Below are 17,756 nucleotides of genomic sequence, written 5' to 3' on the forward strand. Positions count from 1 at the left end.
GGTTGATTCTTCGACACTCCGTCGCGGCGAATCACCCAAAGCCACTCACAACTTGAGTTGGGTCACCCACAAGCTCCGTTGGGTGAACACCAAGCTCCCAATCACCACCAAGCCATCTAGGTGATGGCGATCACCAAGAGTAACAAGCACGAACTCTCACTTGACCACACGAAGCCTAATGAGAAGATGGATGCACACTTGTCTACTCTTGATTCACTAATGAGGTTTCACTCTTGGATTCTCAAATCACAAACACCTCACTAGGACCTTGCTTTTCTTGGCACTCACAAACATGTTTCTCAGCTGTTGGAATGAGCAAAAGTCACTCCACACACGAGTGGAGCTTCTATTTATAAGGCAGCCTGAAAAACAAACCGTTATGAGCTTCTGCGGGGTGACCGGACGCTCTGGTCGTGTTGACCGGACGCTCCGGTCAGTTCAACCCACGAACCAGTAAAAATGTATTGACCAGAAGCTGGCAGGGTCCGGTCAGCACTGACCGGACGCGTTCGGTCGTATAAAACCCTTACTGGAACCTTACTGGACTCGACCGGATGTTGAACCCTCAGGGTCCGGTCAGTACTGACCGGACGCGTCCGGTCACAGATTCCCTTCTCTAGAACCTTACTAGAGTCGACTAGACACTACCTCTCAGCGTTCGATCACTTAACCGATCCAGCGTCTGGTCACATCGAACGCTGTCTGCTTGATCAAATGAACTGACCGGACCCTACGGCTAGCGTCCGGTCGCACCGGGGCCAGCGTCTGGTCAGTATTTGACCCTCCATTCACTTCCAACTCTCGAACATATGTGAATGAAGTTTGCTCCAAAGGATCTTAGGCATTCATAGGAGCTACCTAGAGCTAGTTTTAACAAGTGTGCACCACACCTAACTCACTAGGCTTATCTAGGTCAAGCTACCCGTCCATACCCCCCTTAATAGTACGGCCAAAGGAAAAACAAAGTCCTAAACTACTCTAAGTGTCACTCCAACTCCAATCGACACTTAGAACTAGTCATCCTTAACCTTGTCGTCCATCCTTTGAAAACTGAAATGATTTCCATCGTAGGGGCATGACAACTTTGATTGCCCGATTGATCTCCATTACCATGACCTAACTTAATTGCATCTACAAAACACACGTTAGTCATAGTAATCTTGTATTGTCATTAATCACCAAAACCCAACTAGGGGCCTAGATGCTTTCAATCTCCCCCTTTTTAGTGATTGATGACAATACCACCTCGAGTATGTGAAAGAGTGAGGTTTTTGATGGGCTTAGTTCATATAAGCTTTTGTCAATAAGAACAAAAGTGTTAGTCAAGCTTATATGACCCAAGCCAACACAGTGTACTCAAAGAATATGAATTAAGCATGAGTACGAGTAACAAAGCTTATTTGCATCGGAGTAAAACTACGAAAGCAAAGGCAAATGAGCATAACACAAGTGATATGACACATAAAGAATGTAAAGTAGAGAGCACACATGTCATATATCACAATCATGTAGATAGCACTGTCACATAGATATAATAATATGCATGAAAGTAATCACACGAATGCATATGTAAGTGAATCTCACAAATAAAAACTCCAAATGTATATAATATGCTAATACTATATAACTAGCTCCCCCTAGATCATGCTCCCCCTAAGTCTACATACTCGAACCCTCTCCCCCTTTGGCGTCAAACACCAAAACCTAAGGGTCGGCCGGCGGGACTGCAGCGGATGAGTCGAGCGCTGAAGTACGTGGGGCAAGCTAGAACTAGGCACCATCATCATCTGACCCTGAGCTCCGAACTGACTGACCCTCTATGGCAGGAAGTGTCGCTGAAGCGGTCTAGGTCTGAGCTAGGACAAGTGCTACCTGTGAAGCTGCTAGTACATCTATAGGATCTGATGATGCGACTGAGCTAGGAAGCCTCTGAGTAGTCACTACGGCTGGAGCTGCTGTGGACGGACCGGCAGTATACATATGAGGTGGTGTAGGCATGCTGGTCAGTTTGCTGAAAGATGCTCCAAGACTCCTGGAGACTGACATGTCAGGCACAAATAGCGAGGGTGACTGCTCTGGTGAGAAACCCGTGTGATATGGAGTGAACTACAGGGCAACCACCAGTGAGGAGAACCACTAGGACACCTAAACTATAGGTGAAGCAAACTGAGCTAGAGGCTATCCCTGACTCTGAAGCCCGCTGGGCTGTATAGCTAGAGTCATCGTGGTGGAGGCAGGCTGAGCAAGCTAGCGTGAAGACTATGGCAGTGGGGCCCCAAGTGCTGTCATGACATGCTGCATGAAGCCCATAAGCTGCTACTGCATAAGTATCTACTGGTGATGCATCTGCTGCTGCTGCTGGAGAAGCTGCTGCTGCCTTTGGAACTCGTCCTGACGAGCTTGGAACTGTGCGAAGTTGGCAGCGGTCTCCTATGCCTGTCGTGCCTGGTCCTGTTGCATCCGCTCAAGAATAGCTATCAATGCGGGATCTGTCTGCGGTGCTGGTGGAGCTGAGCTGGAACTACCGACCTCTACATCATGTCTACATGGAGGCATCTGAGGAATCGGCAGATAGTCATCATCCAAGCTATCACTAGACTCGGTCATCTCCTGCTATGCCTCAAGCTCCTCCTCCTCTATAGCGGCGATGCCTCTAATGATCTCGTCCTGCTGAGCTGCTGACTCAGGAACATCTGGACGACGGCTAGGCCGAGCTGGTGCCTGTGGAGTGCTGTGCCTGATCCTCTATGCCATGTTGTATGCTGGAAACTCTGTGGTGGTAGCCCTATACTCGGCAACTAACTCAGGGGTCCTGACCTGCACACTCTTGAGCATCAAGAATGTGACCCAATGTGCATAAGGAAGCTGTCGGCGACCCTTGAAACCCTCAGCAATAGTATCCTCCATCTCTGATAGAAGGAGGTCCCAAATGTCGAATATGGTCTGCTGCATCAGGGCATTAAGGAGCCAGAGCTGTAAGCGAGTCAGGCCCTCCCTGTATCCCAACCTGGTAAGCAGTGTCCTCCTGATAATGGCCTCTAGCACTCTCGCTGTAGGAGTCAAGTCACTAGGGTTCCTGCTCGACCCCTCACCAAAGGGCTCCTTGAAGCAATGTCATACTAAATCTGTAGGGGGCACCAACCCTCCATGAGGACGACTGGGAGGCTCCTGCTATCCATAGCATACCTCATATAGCTTGACAGGCTGATCCTATAGCCACAGTATCTCCCGGGCCCTAGAGCTCCTCACCCGGTAATCTCTGCTGTTGAATGCAAAATGAATGAAGTTGTGATGCGAATCAACGTAGAGTGAAGCATAGAACAGCCGGACCCAAGATGGTACATATATTCCTGTCCGGCCAATCAGATCTGCACGCCCCTGTAAATATGACAAGTAGGGGCGGATATGCTCTCTGGCTACTGCCACAATAGACTCCAAACTGCAGACCCTCTATGATCTGAACACTGCCCCACTGTTGATATAGGCATTATAGAAGTCCTCCTGGAGTGGTGTATAGAACCCCTCAGCTGCTCTCTCATCCCTCCTTGGAGGGAACCACACGTCGAACTCAACAAAGCGTAGCTGGCAAACCTGCCTGGCTATAGCGGCCCTCAAGCCGAGGTGTACCACTGGAGGCAGACCCTATAGTCTGGGCAGAGGGCGTGACCCCCTACGCTGTGTAGCTGGCCTCGGTGGAACTGTAGCACTAGTACGACCTGAGCGGCGTAGCTGGGGTGCCAGCTCGGTCACCTCGGTCTGCTGACTCTCTTAAGTCTCCTGGGCTGGCTGAGGCTCTGCTGGTGGGGGCTGCTGCTGTGCCTCCTGCTGGGACTCCCCTGACGCTGAGGCTCCTCAATGACCAGATGACGTCCTGCCATCATGACAGTCCTAGGTGGACTACCATGAAGCCGCTCAATCTCCCTCAGTCTGTCCTGCACATCTAGTGCCAGCTGATCTGCTATGACGATTCCATTATGGGCACTGCCTCTCTCGGCACGCTCTGCGGCCTCTATAACAGCTGCTGCTCTCGTTGTCTCTGTGTTGGGATACTTGCACTTCTTGGATGTCACCTGCTTGGTTGACTTGCCCTTCGATCCTGTAGGCTGGCGAGGCGGGGGCCTCCGATCATCATCACCTAGACCACCACCAACGTTCTTGGTGTGAGCCATCTGATTTGACAAGAGGGTGAACTGCCGCTGATGAAGATCAACAGACAAACTGACACTCTCGAGGCTTGGCCTCGATCCTTACTCACGAGCTTGGCTCCGAGTTGACTGCCAACTGCCACAAGAACCACAACGGAACTGACTCGCTGCACGATAGAATAGACAGATATACGAATAAATACAATATATCTACTAGATGCGAAAACCTAGGAAGCAAGCAATGTAGGTACGAAATTGAGACGACGGGCAAGCTACCTGACGATCCGGCGACCTGAGAAAAGGAAAGGCGACACGCGGGGGAACCCTCGGAACCGGCAGGGGCTAGGGTTACGAGGAGCAGCGATGAACTGGTGGCCCTAGAATTTTTGAAATCAGCGCATTGAATTGCAATTTGATCTAAGCAAATCGAAATTGAAACAAGGAGCTAGCCTTACCGAGAGGAGGTAGGCCTAAGGCACTGGAATCAACTTTGAATGAAGCTTGGTGCCAGAGAAACCGATGGTGGCGCTGTCACGGAGAGCCGCACGGATCAGACACGCACGCAAGCTAGGGTTGGCGCGGCACAGGGGCAAGCACAGGCAGGGCAGGGCAGGCATGGTGGCATGCGAAGCGAGTGCAAGGTGGTTGGCTCAGCGAGTTACGATGGCGTGGTGAGCTTGGGCGCGGTGGCTAGGGCATGGGAGCGGTGGCGTTGGCTAGGGCTCGGGGGCTTGGTCATGGCAGGATACGGGGAAAAGGATACGGCGGTTCGGTTAAATAGTTCCCCCAAACACGACAGAAAAGGAAACGGAGAAAAGAGTCTAGAAACCGTGTGAAATCCACTGACCGGACGCTCCGGTGGTAGCGACCGGACGCTACCACCCAGCGTCCGGTCGATTCCAGAGAGGTCCAATTCCTTTGGAATCGGGACCGGACGCGTCCGGTGGTCCATGACTGGACGCAGGCAGGGTCCAGTCAGTACAGCCTATTCTTCCTTCGATCGACTGGATGCTGGATCCCCTCCTGACCGGACGCACAAACGCAGCGTCCGGTCACTCCTTCGACAGTAGTTCACCTCCTGTGAACTGACCGGACGCTGGACAGTAGCGTCCGGTGCAGCGTCCGGTGCACCTTTTCCAGCAAATCTTCAAAGTTCCTTTGCGCTGCCTGTTCCCAATCAAGTCCCAACTTGACTAAGACTCAAATAAACACCAATTGGGACTGATATGAGTGACCTCTCTCAAACCCTCATATTTTTTTCAAAATATTTTGCCTTATGCTATAATTCTTTTTAAGAAAATAGGCAACAAGAGGGCAAATGAAACAAAATGACAAAAACAACATTCATGCATATGCAATACTTGTAAGTAGATCTAGTTGCTTGTCAAGTTTGATCCAAGGTTAAGCTTCTTCACACGCTTTTCAGCGGTTATCTTAACCATGTTAGACAAGCCCTATATGCATTGCCATAAATTAAGCATGTTGTATATTACAATGAATGCAAGGGACAACACAAGCTCAGTTTTTAGTGAAGTTACTAAAATCAAGTACATTGAGCTCATTCCGCAATCTACAAAAAATAGCCTCATCTAGCGGTTTAGTGAAGATATCCGCTAATTGATCTTCGGATCTTACACCTTCTAGTGATATATCATTTTTAGCAACATGATCTCTTAGAAAGTGATGGTAGATATCTATGTGCTTGGTGCGAGAGTGTTGAACTGGATTATTTGCAAGTTTTACCGCACTTTCGTTGTCGCACAAAAGAGGTACCTTTTCTAGAACTACACCATAGTCTAGCAAAGTTTGTTTCATGTATAATATTTGTGCACAACAAGCACCCGCGGCAATGTATTCCGCTTCGGTGGTGGACAAAGCCACACTATTTTGTTTCTTGGAGGACCAAGACACAAGTGATCTACCAAGCAAATGGCACCCTCCGGATGTGCTCTTTCTATCAACTTTGCATCCAGCGTAATCCGAATCGGAATAGCCAATTAATTCAAATAAAGCTTATTTGGGATACCAAAGGCCAATGCTTGGTGTGTGCTTAAGGTACCTAAGGATTCTTTTACGGCAATTAGATGTGTTTCCTTAGGACTAGCTTGAAATCTAGCACACATACACACACTAAACATGATGTCAGGCCTAGATGCGGTTAAATATAATAAGCTACCAATCATAGAACGATAGAGAGTTTGATCAACCGGGTTATCTCCCTCATCTAGGTCGAGATGTCCATTTGTAGGCATTGGTGTCTTGATTGGCTTACATTCATCCATCTTGAATCTCTTGAGAAGATCTTTTGTATATTTCTCTTGAGAGATGAAGATGCCTTCTTTCATTTGCTTGACTTGAAAACCAAGAAAGAATGTAAGCTCACCAATCATTGACATCTCGAACTCCTTCGACATCAATTCACCAAATTCTTTGCATGAGTCTTCATTTGATGATCCAAAGATAATATCATCAACATATACTTGACAAATGAAGATATGCCCATCAAGCTTCTTGGTGAATAGTGTGGTGTCGACCTTCCCAATGGTGAAGCCCTTCTCAATAAGGAAGTCCCGAAGGCGCTCATACCAAGCTCTTGGGGCTTGCTTAAGCCCATATAGTGCCTTGGACAACCTATAAACATGATTAGGATATCTAGGGTCTTCAAACCCAGGAGGTTGATCAACATAGACTTGTTCATTAATAAAACCATTTAAAAATGCACTTTTCACATCTATTTGATATAGTTTCATTTCATGATGTGATGCATATGCAAGAAGGAAACGGATGGCTTCTAATCTTGCAACCGGTGCAAAGGTCTCTCCAAAGTCCAAACCTTCAACTTGAGAGAACCCCTTTGCAACTAGTCTTGCCTTGTTCCTCACAACAACACCTTGATCATCTTCCTTGTTGCGAAACACCCACTTTGTTCCAATGACTCTTGCTCCTTTTGGTCGCTCTTCAAGAGTCCAAACTTCATTGTGAGTGAAGTTGTTCAACTCTTCATGCATGGCATTGATCCAATCCGGATCTTTAAGAGCTTCTTCAACCTTGGTAGGCTCATAGCAAGAGACAAAAGAGTGATGAGCAATAAATGAAGTAAGTTTTTGAGATCGAGTCATTACACCCTTTGATGGACTCCCTATGATGAGATCTTGTGGATGATCTTGTAGGAGAGGTGTATTTCTTCTATTGACCACTTAAGGAGGAGGTTGTGGAGCATCAACATCTTGTGCTTGTACCACCATTTGCTCATGGGAGATATGAGTATCTTCATTTTCTACTCTCCCATCTTTTTCACCATCTTGTGGTACACTTGATGAAGAAGGTTGGTTAATGACTTTTACATCATCTTTTGGCTTTATGTCTCCCACCGGAATATTCTTCATAGCCTCTCTCAATGGTTCATCTTCTACATCATCAAGATTCTTATGTGCTCCTTGGGAGCCGTTAGATTCATCAAATTCCACATCATATGTTTCTTCAACCAAGCCGGTGGCATGATTAAATACTCTATATGCTTTGGACTTCAATGAGTAACCAACAAGAAAACCTATATCACAATGTCTTTAAAACTTCCCTAGGTGTTGCCGCTTCTTGTAGATGTAGCATTTGCAACCAAACACCCTAAAGAATGAGACATCCGGCTTCTTCCCATTGAGCAATTCATAAGGTGTCTTGCCAAGAAACTTTTGAAGGAATAGGCAGTTGGATGCATAACATACGGTGTTGATTGCTTCCGCCCATAGAGCTTTGGGGGTGTTGTACTCATCTAGCATTGTCCTTGCAAAAGTGATCAAAGTCTGGTTCTTCCTCTCAACTACACCATTTTGTTGAGGAGTATAAGTTGCGAAGACTTCATGTTTGATTCCAACTTCATCACAATAAGCTTCTATGTTTGTGTTGTCAAACTCTTTGCCATTGTCACTTCTTATCTTCTTGAGCTTCACTTCAAATTTATTTTGAGCTCTCTTGGCAAACTTCTTGAAGCACGAGGCAACTTCGGATTTGTCATGAAGGAAGAACACCCATGTGTACCTTGAATAGTCATCCACAATCACAAGACAATAGAGATTTCCTCCCAAACTCTTGTATGTTGTTGGTCCAAATAAATCCATGTGTAGGAGTTCTAGCACTCTTGTGGTTGACATGAAAGCTTTGGTTGGATGAGTGTTTGCAACTTGTTTGCCGGCTTGACATGCACTACAAAGCTTGTCCTTTTCAAACTTCACATCCTTCAACCCTCTCACCAAATCATTTTTCATAAGCTTCTTGAGTGAGCTCATCCCAAGATGAGCAAGTCTTCTATGCCATAGCCACCCAAGTGTTGTTTTGGTAAATAGGCAAGTCTTCAAATTTGCATCTTTGGAGGTGAAGTCAACTAGATATAAGTTGTTGTATCTAAATCCATTAAATATCACTTGATTGTCATCTACCTTGGATACAACAACCTCCTTCTTGGTGAACAAGCATTGGAAGCCAAGATCACACAATTGCCCAATGAATAGCAAGTTGAAGCTCAATGAAGCAACATATAGCACATTGGAGATGGAATGATCATTTGATATTGCCACTTTGCCCAATCCTTTAACCTTGCCCTTTGAGTTATCTCCAAATGTTATTTTCTCTTGCCCATCTACCTCTTCATCAAGTGAGGTGAACATACGAGGATCACCGGTCATATGTTGAGTGCAACCACTATCAATAACTCAATGACTTCTACCGGTCTTGTAGTTCACCTACACACGTGAGATTCAAACTTTAGGAATCCAAACTTATTGAGAACCCTTTACCTTCTCAACAAGTGACTTAGCCACCCAAATCTTCTTAGGTCTACTCTTGTTGGGGGGTCCTAAGAACATGACTTTCATCTTTCCACTTGAATCTTTTCTAAGCATGCAGTGAGCATTGAAAGCAAAGGGTCTAGCATGCTTGGGCAAGGGTTGTGGCGGTGGAGTTTGACACTCATGAGCAAAGTGGCCTTCTTGTCCACACTCAAAACATCTCTTAGGCTTTGGCTTTGGCTTTGATTATTGTTGTTGAGCTTGAGCCTTCTTCTTCTCTACACTTGCCACATATCCAATGCCACTTCTATCCATCTTCATGATGGTGTTCATGAGTAGCTCACTTTGAAGATGCTTGCCTCTAGCAAACTTGCTCAATCCCACCTTGAGATGCTCTTTTTCCATCTTGAGCTTCTTGTTCTCTTCCTTGAGAACATCATTATTCTTCTCTTCCTTAAGCTTCTTGTTTTCTTCTTTGAGCTTCTCATTCTCAAGGATTAACTCTTTGTCATGATCAAGAGTTTCTAGCACAATGGTGTTGTGGCTTTTCATCTCTTCAAGATCTTTAATGAGCTTCTCATTATCACTCTTGAGCTTGACATACTCATTATAATCATTGCACTCAACCACTTGCTTGCCTTTGCTACTAGATCCATGCTCAATGCTTTCATCAATTAAATCATCACATGAAGTAGCTATATCAATCTTGACAACATGGTTAGTAGCATCATGTGGCTCATTTGGTAAAAATTCTTGAGCAATAACAAGAGTAACATGATTAATCTTAAGAGTAGTGTATTCATCTTTTAGCTTGTTGTGGCTAGTGATGAGTTCATTGTGCACCCACTTAAGTTTATCATGTTTATCTTTAAGCTCTTTCTTGGAGGATTTGAGCTCTTTGAGTTTGGATGATATAGCATCATTAGTTTCTCGAAGCTCATCATTAGCCTTTTCCAATGTATCACACTTAGTTAAGAGTGAATCATTTTTAGCATCAAGCTTTTCATTTGTAGCTCTGCTCTTTCTAATGATCTTAGTGTATTTTCTTAATATTTTGACAAGATCATCATATGTAGGTGAGTCATCATCATCGCTATTGCTATCATCATCACTAGCATGTTCATCATCACTACTATCATCACTCTTAGTTACCTTGCGTTCACCTTTGGCCATAAGGCATAGGTGTGTAGAGGATGATGGTGATGGTGGCAGTGAAGATGCAAGATCAATAGCAATGGCGGCCACCTTTTTATCGTCACTATCTTCATCGGATGATCCACTTGATGAATCTATGTCCGTGAGCCAATCACCGACAATGTAGGCCTTTCCACTCTTCTTCTTCTTGTGGAAGTCCCTCTTCTTGCCATCTCTCTTCTTGTATGACTTGTTCTTTTTCTTCTCATCTTTATCTTCATTGCTTGAGTCATCTTTCTTGCCCTTGTTCTTGTTCTTGAACTTGTCTTTCTTGGGCTTTTATGCATTGATGAGCTAGATGACCAAGTTCGCCACAATTGTAGCAATCTATCTTGGAGATTGGCTTTCTTCTTGAGCTAGTGAAGAACTTCTTTTTGCTGTCAAACTTGATGCCACTTTTATTTAGCTTCTTTAGCATCTTGGCGGTCTTCTTCACCATGAGAGCAAGACTTTCTTCATCATCTTCTTCATCACTTGAGCTCTCATACTCAAGTCTTGCTTTGCCCTTATCTTGACTCGCTTTGAATGCTAAGTCCTTCTCTTTCTTCTTTGTAGAGGATGAGCCATCTTGTGGGGTGATGTGCATGTACATCTCATGAGCATTGATCTTTCCCAAGATTTATGTCGGTGTAGTGGTGGAAAGATCACCTTGGTGTAGCATGGTCACAATATGGTCATATTTGTCAATGGGGAGGACACTCAGGATCTTTCTCACAACGTCGGATGGTGACATTTGAGTAAGTCCAAGCCCATTGACTTCCTCTACAAGAACATTCAAACATGAATACATCTCATTAGCATATTCTTTGGGAAGCATCTCAAATGAATTTAGCTTTTTAATCACAAGATGATAGTGTTCCTCACGCTCACTCTTAGTTCCCTCATGGAGCGCACAAACGTCCGACCATAGTGCATGGGCGTCTTTGTGGTTCCTTACGCGGTTGAACATATCTTTGCAAAGACCTCTAAAGATGGTGTTGCGAGCCTTTGCATTTCATTTTTCATAGTTCACTTCATCGCCTTGAAGTTGTGTGGGATTCTTAGGTGTTGGAAACCCTTGAGAGGCGGCTCTAAGTATTCCAACGTCTAGAGCTTCTAGGTATGCCTCCATACGAATTTTCCAATACGGAAAATCACCCCCCTCGAAGATAGGAGGAGGTCCATCCCCGTGAGACATCTTACTATAAGCGGTTAAGCTTAAAAACGTGAGCACGAGGCTCCGATACCAATTGAAAGGATCAAGATGCCCAAGAGGGGGGGGGTGAATTGGGCTAATTCTAAATTTTCTTGCAATAATCAAATCCTACGGATAGCCCAATTAACCCCTTATGCCTAGAAAAGTGTTTCTATCAAATTAATGCACAAAAAACTTCCAACCTATGTTCCAAAATTACTCTAGCATGGCAATTCTATGAATGTAAAGACAAGTATTGAATTGCTCAAAGTAAATACTTAAAGTAAATGCTCAAAGTAAATGGAGAGAGGAACACGGCGATGTTTTACCGAGGTATCGGAGAGTCGCCACTCCCCACTAGTCCTCGTTGGAGCACCTGCACAAGGGTGTAGCTTCCCCTTGATCTGTGCAAGGATTAAGTGCTCTCTACGGGTTGATTCTTCGACACTCCGTCATGGCGAATCACCCAAAGCCGCTCACAACTTTAGTTGGGTCACCCACATGCTCCACCGGGTGAACACCAAGCTCCCAATCACCACCAAGCCATCTAGGTGATGGCGATCACCAAGAGTAACAAGCACGAACTCTCACTTGACCACGCGAAGCCTAATGAGAAGATGGATGCACACTTGTCTACTCTTGATTCACTAATGAGGTTTCACTCTTGGATTCTCAAATCACAAACACCTCACTAGGACCTTGCTCTTCTTGGCACTCACAAACGTGTTTCTTAGCTGTTGGAATGAGCAAAAGTCACTCCACACATGAGTGGAGCTTCTATTTATAAGGCAGCCTGAAAAACGAACCGTTATGAGCTTCTGCGGGGTGACCGGACGCTCTGGTCGTGTTGACCGGACGCTCCGGTCAGTTCAACCCGCGAACCAGTAAAAATGTATTGACCGGATGCTGGCAGGGTCCGGTCAGCACTGACCGGACGCGTCCGGTCGCATAAAACCCTTACTGGAACCTTACTGGACTCGACTGGACGCTGAACCCTCAGGGTTCGGTCAGTACTGACCGGACGCGTCCGGTCACAGATTCCCTTCTCTGGAACCTTACTGGAGTCAACCGGACGCTGCCTCTCAGCGTCCGGTCACTTAACCGATCCAGCGTCCGGTCACATCGAATGCTGTCTGCTTGATCAAATGAACTGACCGGACCCTACGACCAGCGTTCGGTCGCACCGGGGCCAGCGTCTGGTCAGTATTTGACCCTCCATTCACTTCCAACTCTCGAACATATGTGAATGAAATTTGCTCCAAAGGATCTTAGGCATTCATAGGAGCTACCTAGAGCTAGTTTTAACAAGTGTGCACCACACCTAACTCACTAGGCTTAACTAGGTCAAGCTACCCGTCCATACCCCCCTTAATAGTACGGCCAAAGGAAAAACAAAGTCCTAAACTACTCTAAGTGTCACTCCAACTCCAATCGACACTTAGAACTAGTCATCCTTAACCTTATCGTCCATCCTTTGAAAACCGAAATGATTTCCATCGTAGGGGCATGACAACTTTGATTGCCCGATTGATCTCCATTACCATGACCTAACTTAATTGCATCTGCAAAACACACGTTAGTCATAGTAATCTTGTATTGTCATTAATCACCGAAACCCAACTAGGGGCCTAGATGCTTTCATTACTCTTGGTGATCGCCATCACCTAGACGGCTTGGTGGTGATTGGGAGCTTGGTGATCACCCGGCGAAGCTTGTGGGTGACCCAACTCAGGTTGTGAGCGGTTTTGGGTGATTCACCGCGACGGAGTGTCGAAGAATCAACCCGTAGAGAGCACTTGATCCTTGCACGGATCAAGGGGGAGCTACACCCTTGCGTGGGTGCTCCAATGAGGACTAGTGGGGAGTGGTGACTCTCCGATACCTCGGCAAAACATCGCCACGTTCCTCTCTCTCTAGTTACTTTGAGTATTTACTTTGAGCATTTATTTTGAGCAATTCAATACTTGTTTTTACATTCATAGAATTGTTATGTTAGAGTAAGTTTGGAACATAGGTTGCAAGTCCTTTGTGCGTTAGATTAATAAAAACACCTTTCTAGGCACAAGGGGTTAATTGGGCTAACCGAAGGATTTAATTATTGAAAGAAAATTTAGAATTAGCCCAATTCATCTCCCTCTTGGGCATCTTGATCCTTTCACATGCAATTTATGTTTTAAGTTAAAAGTGTTTGAAGGGGGAAGGGGGGGGGAGGGATTGGTAATGCTGTTAACCTATCGACTATGGCAAAGGAAAGCTATATCTAGCCCGCATCCCTAACCTGAAACACCGAATGACACGAAAATGACCCAAACAAATGACAATGCGAAGGTAGGCAGAGGCTCTCTCAAAAGCCTTTGGCTCCTATGCATCTTGATCGACCAATGCTTGGCCTGTAGTTCCTGCATGCCCGGCTCAGCTGGCTCCTGCTGCTAGCCATCCTGCTGCACAGAACAAAGCAAGGAGAAATCAGAGAATGCAAAATGAACCCAATGAATGAGTAATAAAAAAATCCAAGCATAGCAACAAACACAGCTACTACCTTTAAGGCTTTAACCCCCACAACCAACATGAGCAGAAGGCAGCAACCAAAGAGCCAAGGCCACGCCTGAGAAGAGCCCCCCCTACGCAATTTAATTGTTGTGCGTTGACATCTTATTTGCACGGAGCAAATGCCTAGCACAGATTCATGACATTTACTGCACCACTAAACAGTTCCAATGCAAAACATACTTAGCACGTTACAGGCCCTGTCCTAGGTTAGTTTAACCATGCATACACAGGCAGCCACAGATGAAGTCCTCAGCTCCTAAATCCTCCTTCCTAGGACCAACTACAAAATAGGTGCCTAGTTGTGGTAGACCCATGACCGCAGAGCATCTTCACCTCCCTCGACAGATCTACCGTCCCATAGTGATGCATGGTTCCAAGAGATGATCAGTTAGCGTCATACTCAACCTTCCTTCCCTCTTCAGCTTGGCATCTCTTCCTGCAACAAAAAAAATGCCAGTTGCATTTCTCACATAAAGCATGTACAGGGGAAAAAAGCATCAAGTTAGTGCACCAACCTCTTCTTCGAGCAATGCAGCGTGCAACCCTTCTCACGATGTTCAATTTCTCCACACTGTTCACACTGTTTACTTGCGCATGGTTCCTCGCTTGTCTTGGTTGTGTACTTCCTCTTCCCAAGTCTTGGATTCAACTACGGTGCCAGCAGCTTGAAACCAGGGTCCACCCGAGGCCACTGCGACTTGTCTGTCATGGGTGGAACTATACCGCTATATGCAGCCCTAAACCACTCAACAAAGTAGTAGTCATGGACAAAGGATTCCATGTCAGCATTTGTATCCGTGGTATCCATGCCAGAGCATGGAAGCAGGGCTTCTTGGTTAGTTGCCACTCCCCGTACCTGCAGGTGTCGTCCAAGTCCACCACGTGCCTCCATGGCATCATGTCCTGAGAGCTGCCAGAAACTTCACCGGTCTGCAACCCACATTTAGAGACCTTGATGTTTCTCAAACTCCTTATTGGTGTATTAGGTTGTTGGATAACTGCAGGGAGAATATGGCCAGAGAACTTGCTTCCAATACACCTCCTTTTGTACCAAACCCCCATTGTCACCTGCCTCAACTTATCAATCAAGTCAACCAAAGGCATGCCCTTTATGTTTAGAGTCCATTCTAAGAAACTTTCAGTTAGATTATTATCACCAACATCAGCAGAAATTGTTAATCCTGGTATATTCCCTATAGGCTTCTTCAATTGCTCCATGAACCAAGTCCAGTTATCATTTGAAGCTGAGTCAAAAATGGCCCCCCATTGTCATCTGCCTCAACTTATCAATCAAGTCAACCAAAGGCATGCCCTTTATGTTCAGAGTCCATTCTAAGAAACTTTCAGCTAGATTATTATCACCAACATCAGCAGAAATTGTTAATCCTAGTATATTCCCTATAGCCTTCTTCAATTGCTCCATGAACCAAGTCCAGTTATCATTTGAAGCTGAGTCAAAAATGGCCCATGCGACAGGGTACATCCAATTGTGACCATCAAGCGCACAAGCACATGCTAATTTCCCTGAGTAGATGCCAGCCAAGTCTGTGTAGTTGAGTGCAATGTCAGGTCTACAGCCTGTTTTGAAGCCATCTATGCGTTGCTCCAGAGCAAAGAAAAGCTTGTCGAAGTGGACATCATCTCCACATATCTTAGTGCAAATCTCCACAACTGAGCCTGGAGACAAGGAAAGAAGTTCAGCCCTGAAATTGTACAATGTCTGAAAAGTGTCTTCCCAAGACTGAAAAATCTTGTTCATCGCTTTCTGTCTTCCACCCCATACTGTAGCATAGCTAACCTCTACACTATACACCTCCCGCAGTTTCTCTTGCAACTCTTTTGCTCCTAGTTCTGGACTCTCCCTCAACCAATCAGCAGCCATCTCTGCAACCTAGCTTTGTGATGCCATTGAGGTAACAGGGTTACTAGTAGATATGCAATTGTGCTCTTGAGGCATCATGTTAATCTGCAATACAGGAAACAGAAACACAAAACAAAAAACTCGACCTATGGGGGGTTATGACGGCCCCCAGGTTTTCCGTTTAAGAAGAAGGATCTTCTCACACAGATCGAGAAAACCCCCGAACCCCCACCCCCATCCTGACGCAGGAGGTGCCGTAACCCTATGAGAACCAGGCCGGAGCCTTCCACTGCGCTTTGGCACATGGGGACGAGTGAGGGGATTTTTTTAACCTCAGCCTGAAATTCGCTCCCACGGGGAGTCGAACCCAGGACCTGAGGAGTGTCGTTGGGTCACCTAACTGTTTGAGCTATAGACAAGTTACTAACATTAAGCAAGTTAACAAGTTAGGCAGGTTAGAGTAGTACCACAACAGTTGGTCCATCCCGCAATTTGCGTGCCACAATTCTCCATGGACAGCCTTCTGCCTTGCACTCAGCTCTATACCTAGTCTTATCAGTCTTGATTTTGTGCACCTGAAACCCCTTCTTTATTCCATGCTGTCTCAGTGCCATCCTGAAGTTCTCCATCGAAGGGAAATATTCATTTACTTTGATCCTTAGATTTTCATTGTCATACACAATGTTGAACTTAACATCTGCATAATCATCAACTGGAATTTGTGCAGTGGAAGTGTCAGCATAAAAAATAGGATCTACCAAAGATTCCTCACTAAGTTTTTCTGGCTGCTTCCTGTGCATCAGCTTCAGCCCTCAGTTCAATACCCACAAGGACTTCATCATCCACGGAAATGCCCTCATCATCCATCAATGTAGAATCTACATTTCCCTGAAGTAGCACAGTAGGACTGTGGCTAGCTGCTGCACATGACTTCTTAGCATTAGCAGCTGCTAAATGCAACTTCTTTGCATTAGGACCTATTGTGTACGTCTCCTTTGTTTGAAAACCTCCTTCCTGAAACTCCTTTACATGAGCACATCCTTCCTGTGACTATGCCTTCTTTCTGCATGCTAATATGAATTATTCATTGCTATAGGGTAAGCTCAAAAGAAAACTGGAAACTCTATTAATACGCTTCTAGTGACAAATCTAACATGCACCCTATTATAACAACAAAAGCCTTGGACATTTTGACGTATTAGAGCGTCAAAATTGATAATGCTATATAGCATCAAAACAATTGGTGTACCATATAAATAAGCTCTCTACTGTAAACAATAAATGCCAAACCTAACAATGTCCAGATACAGAGAATAATCTATTTGCTTAATGCGATGCAGTGCTTGTAGGCTGTTCAGGTAAGACAGGTGCTTACTCCACTTCCTGTTGAGGTGCACCAAAGAACTCCCTCTTAGAACTTATCTCCGCAACAGGAGTTCTCAGAACTTTGCTTAACTCCACCATCATCATGTCCTCCTGAAATCAAAATTTAAAAGTTTAGCATTCTCCATAAATCAAGTAAATGTGATCAAAGACATCTATATACATGAACAGAAAAGCCTAAACTCTACATTGTTTTATAGGCGTGGACACTAGAGCCTGCATAGGAACTTCTATGTTAAATAGAAATAGAGAGGGGAAAATCATGTGGCTCCTCCGTCAAGCACTCTATCATACCAAATAACAAATTGATATTCGAGTTCTCATGGAAAACACAATGGATGGCTCACAACAACTCGACGGCCATAACCTAAGCAGTTAAAATTTACTCAGTTACAGGCTTGCCACCTGAATAACAAATTGATATACAATGCAGCCACCTGAATGGCAACTCATGAATCGGGCAGCCTAGAAGAGCGACAAGTACATCATCACAATTCATACAACAAGTGATGCAAAGCGCAGTATAAAAGTCTCAGAAGAAGCACCGCGAGAACAGCGGAGGAGATTGGAAGGGGAAGGGAGGCGAATACCCACGTTGGACGACGACGACGACGCCCGCATCCTCCTCCACCCCCAAATTGCCAACCACCGCCACTACCCAAATTGCC

General features: G+C 45.4%; 1 pseudogene; it reads right to left on the reverse strand.

Annotated features, from left to right (window-relative positions):
• Positions 1–14,228: 14,228 nt before the first annotated feature.
• On the reverse strand, positions 14,229–17,709 carry LOC136504152 (uncharacterized; annotated as a pseudogene).
• Between the last annotated feature and the right edge of the window lie 47 nt (positions 17,710–17,756).

The sequence above is a fragment of the Miscanthus floridulus genome, chromosome 14, assembly GCF_019320115.1.
Source record: "Miscanthus floridulus cultivar M001 chromosome 14, ASM1932011v1, whole genome shotgun sequence".
NCBI classification, from domain to species: Eukaryota; Viridiplantae; Streptophyta; class Magnoliopsida; order Poales; family Poaceae; genus Miscanthus; species Miscanthus floridulus.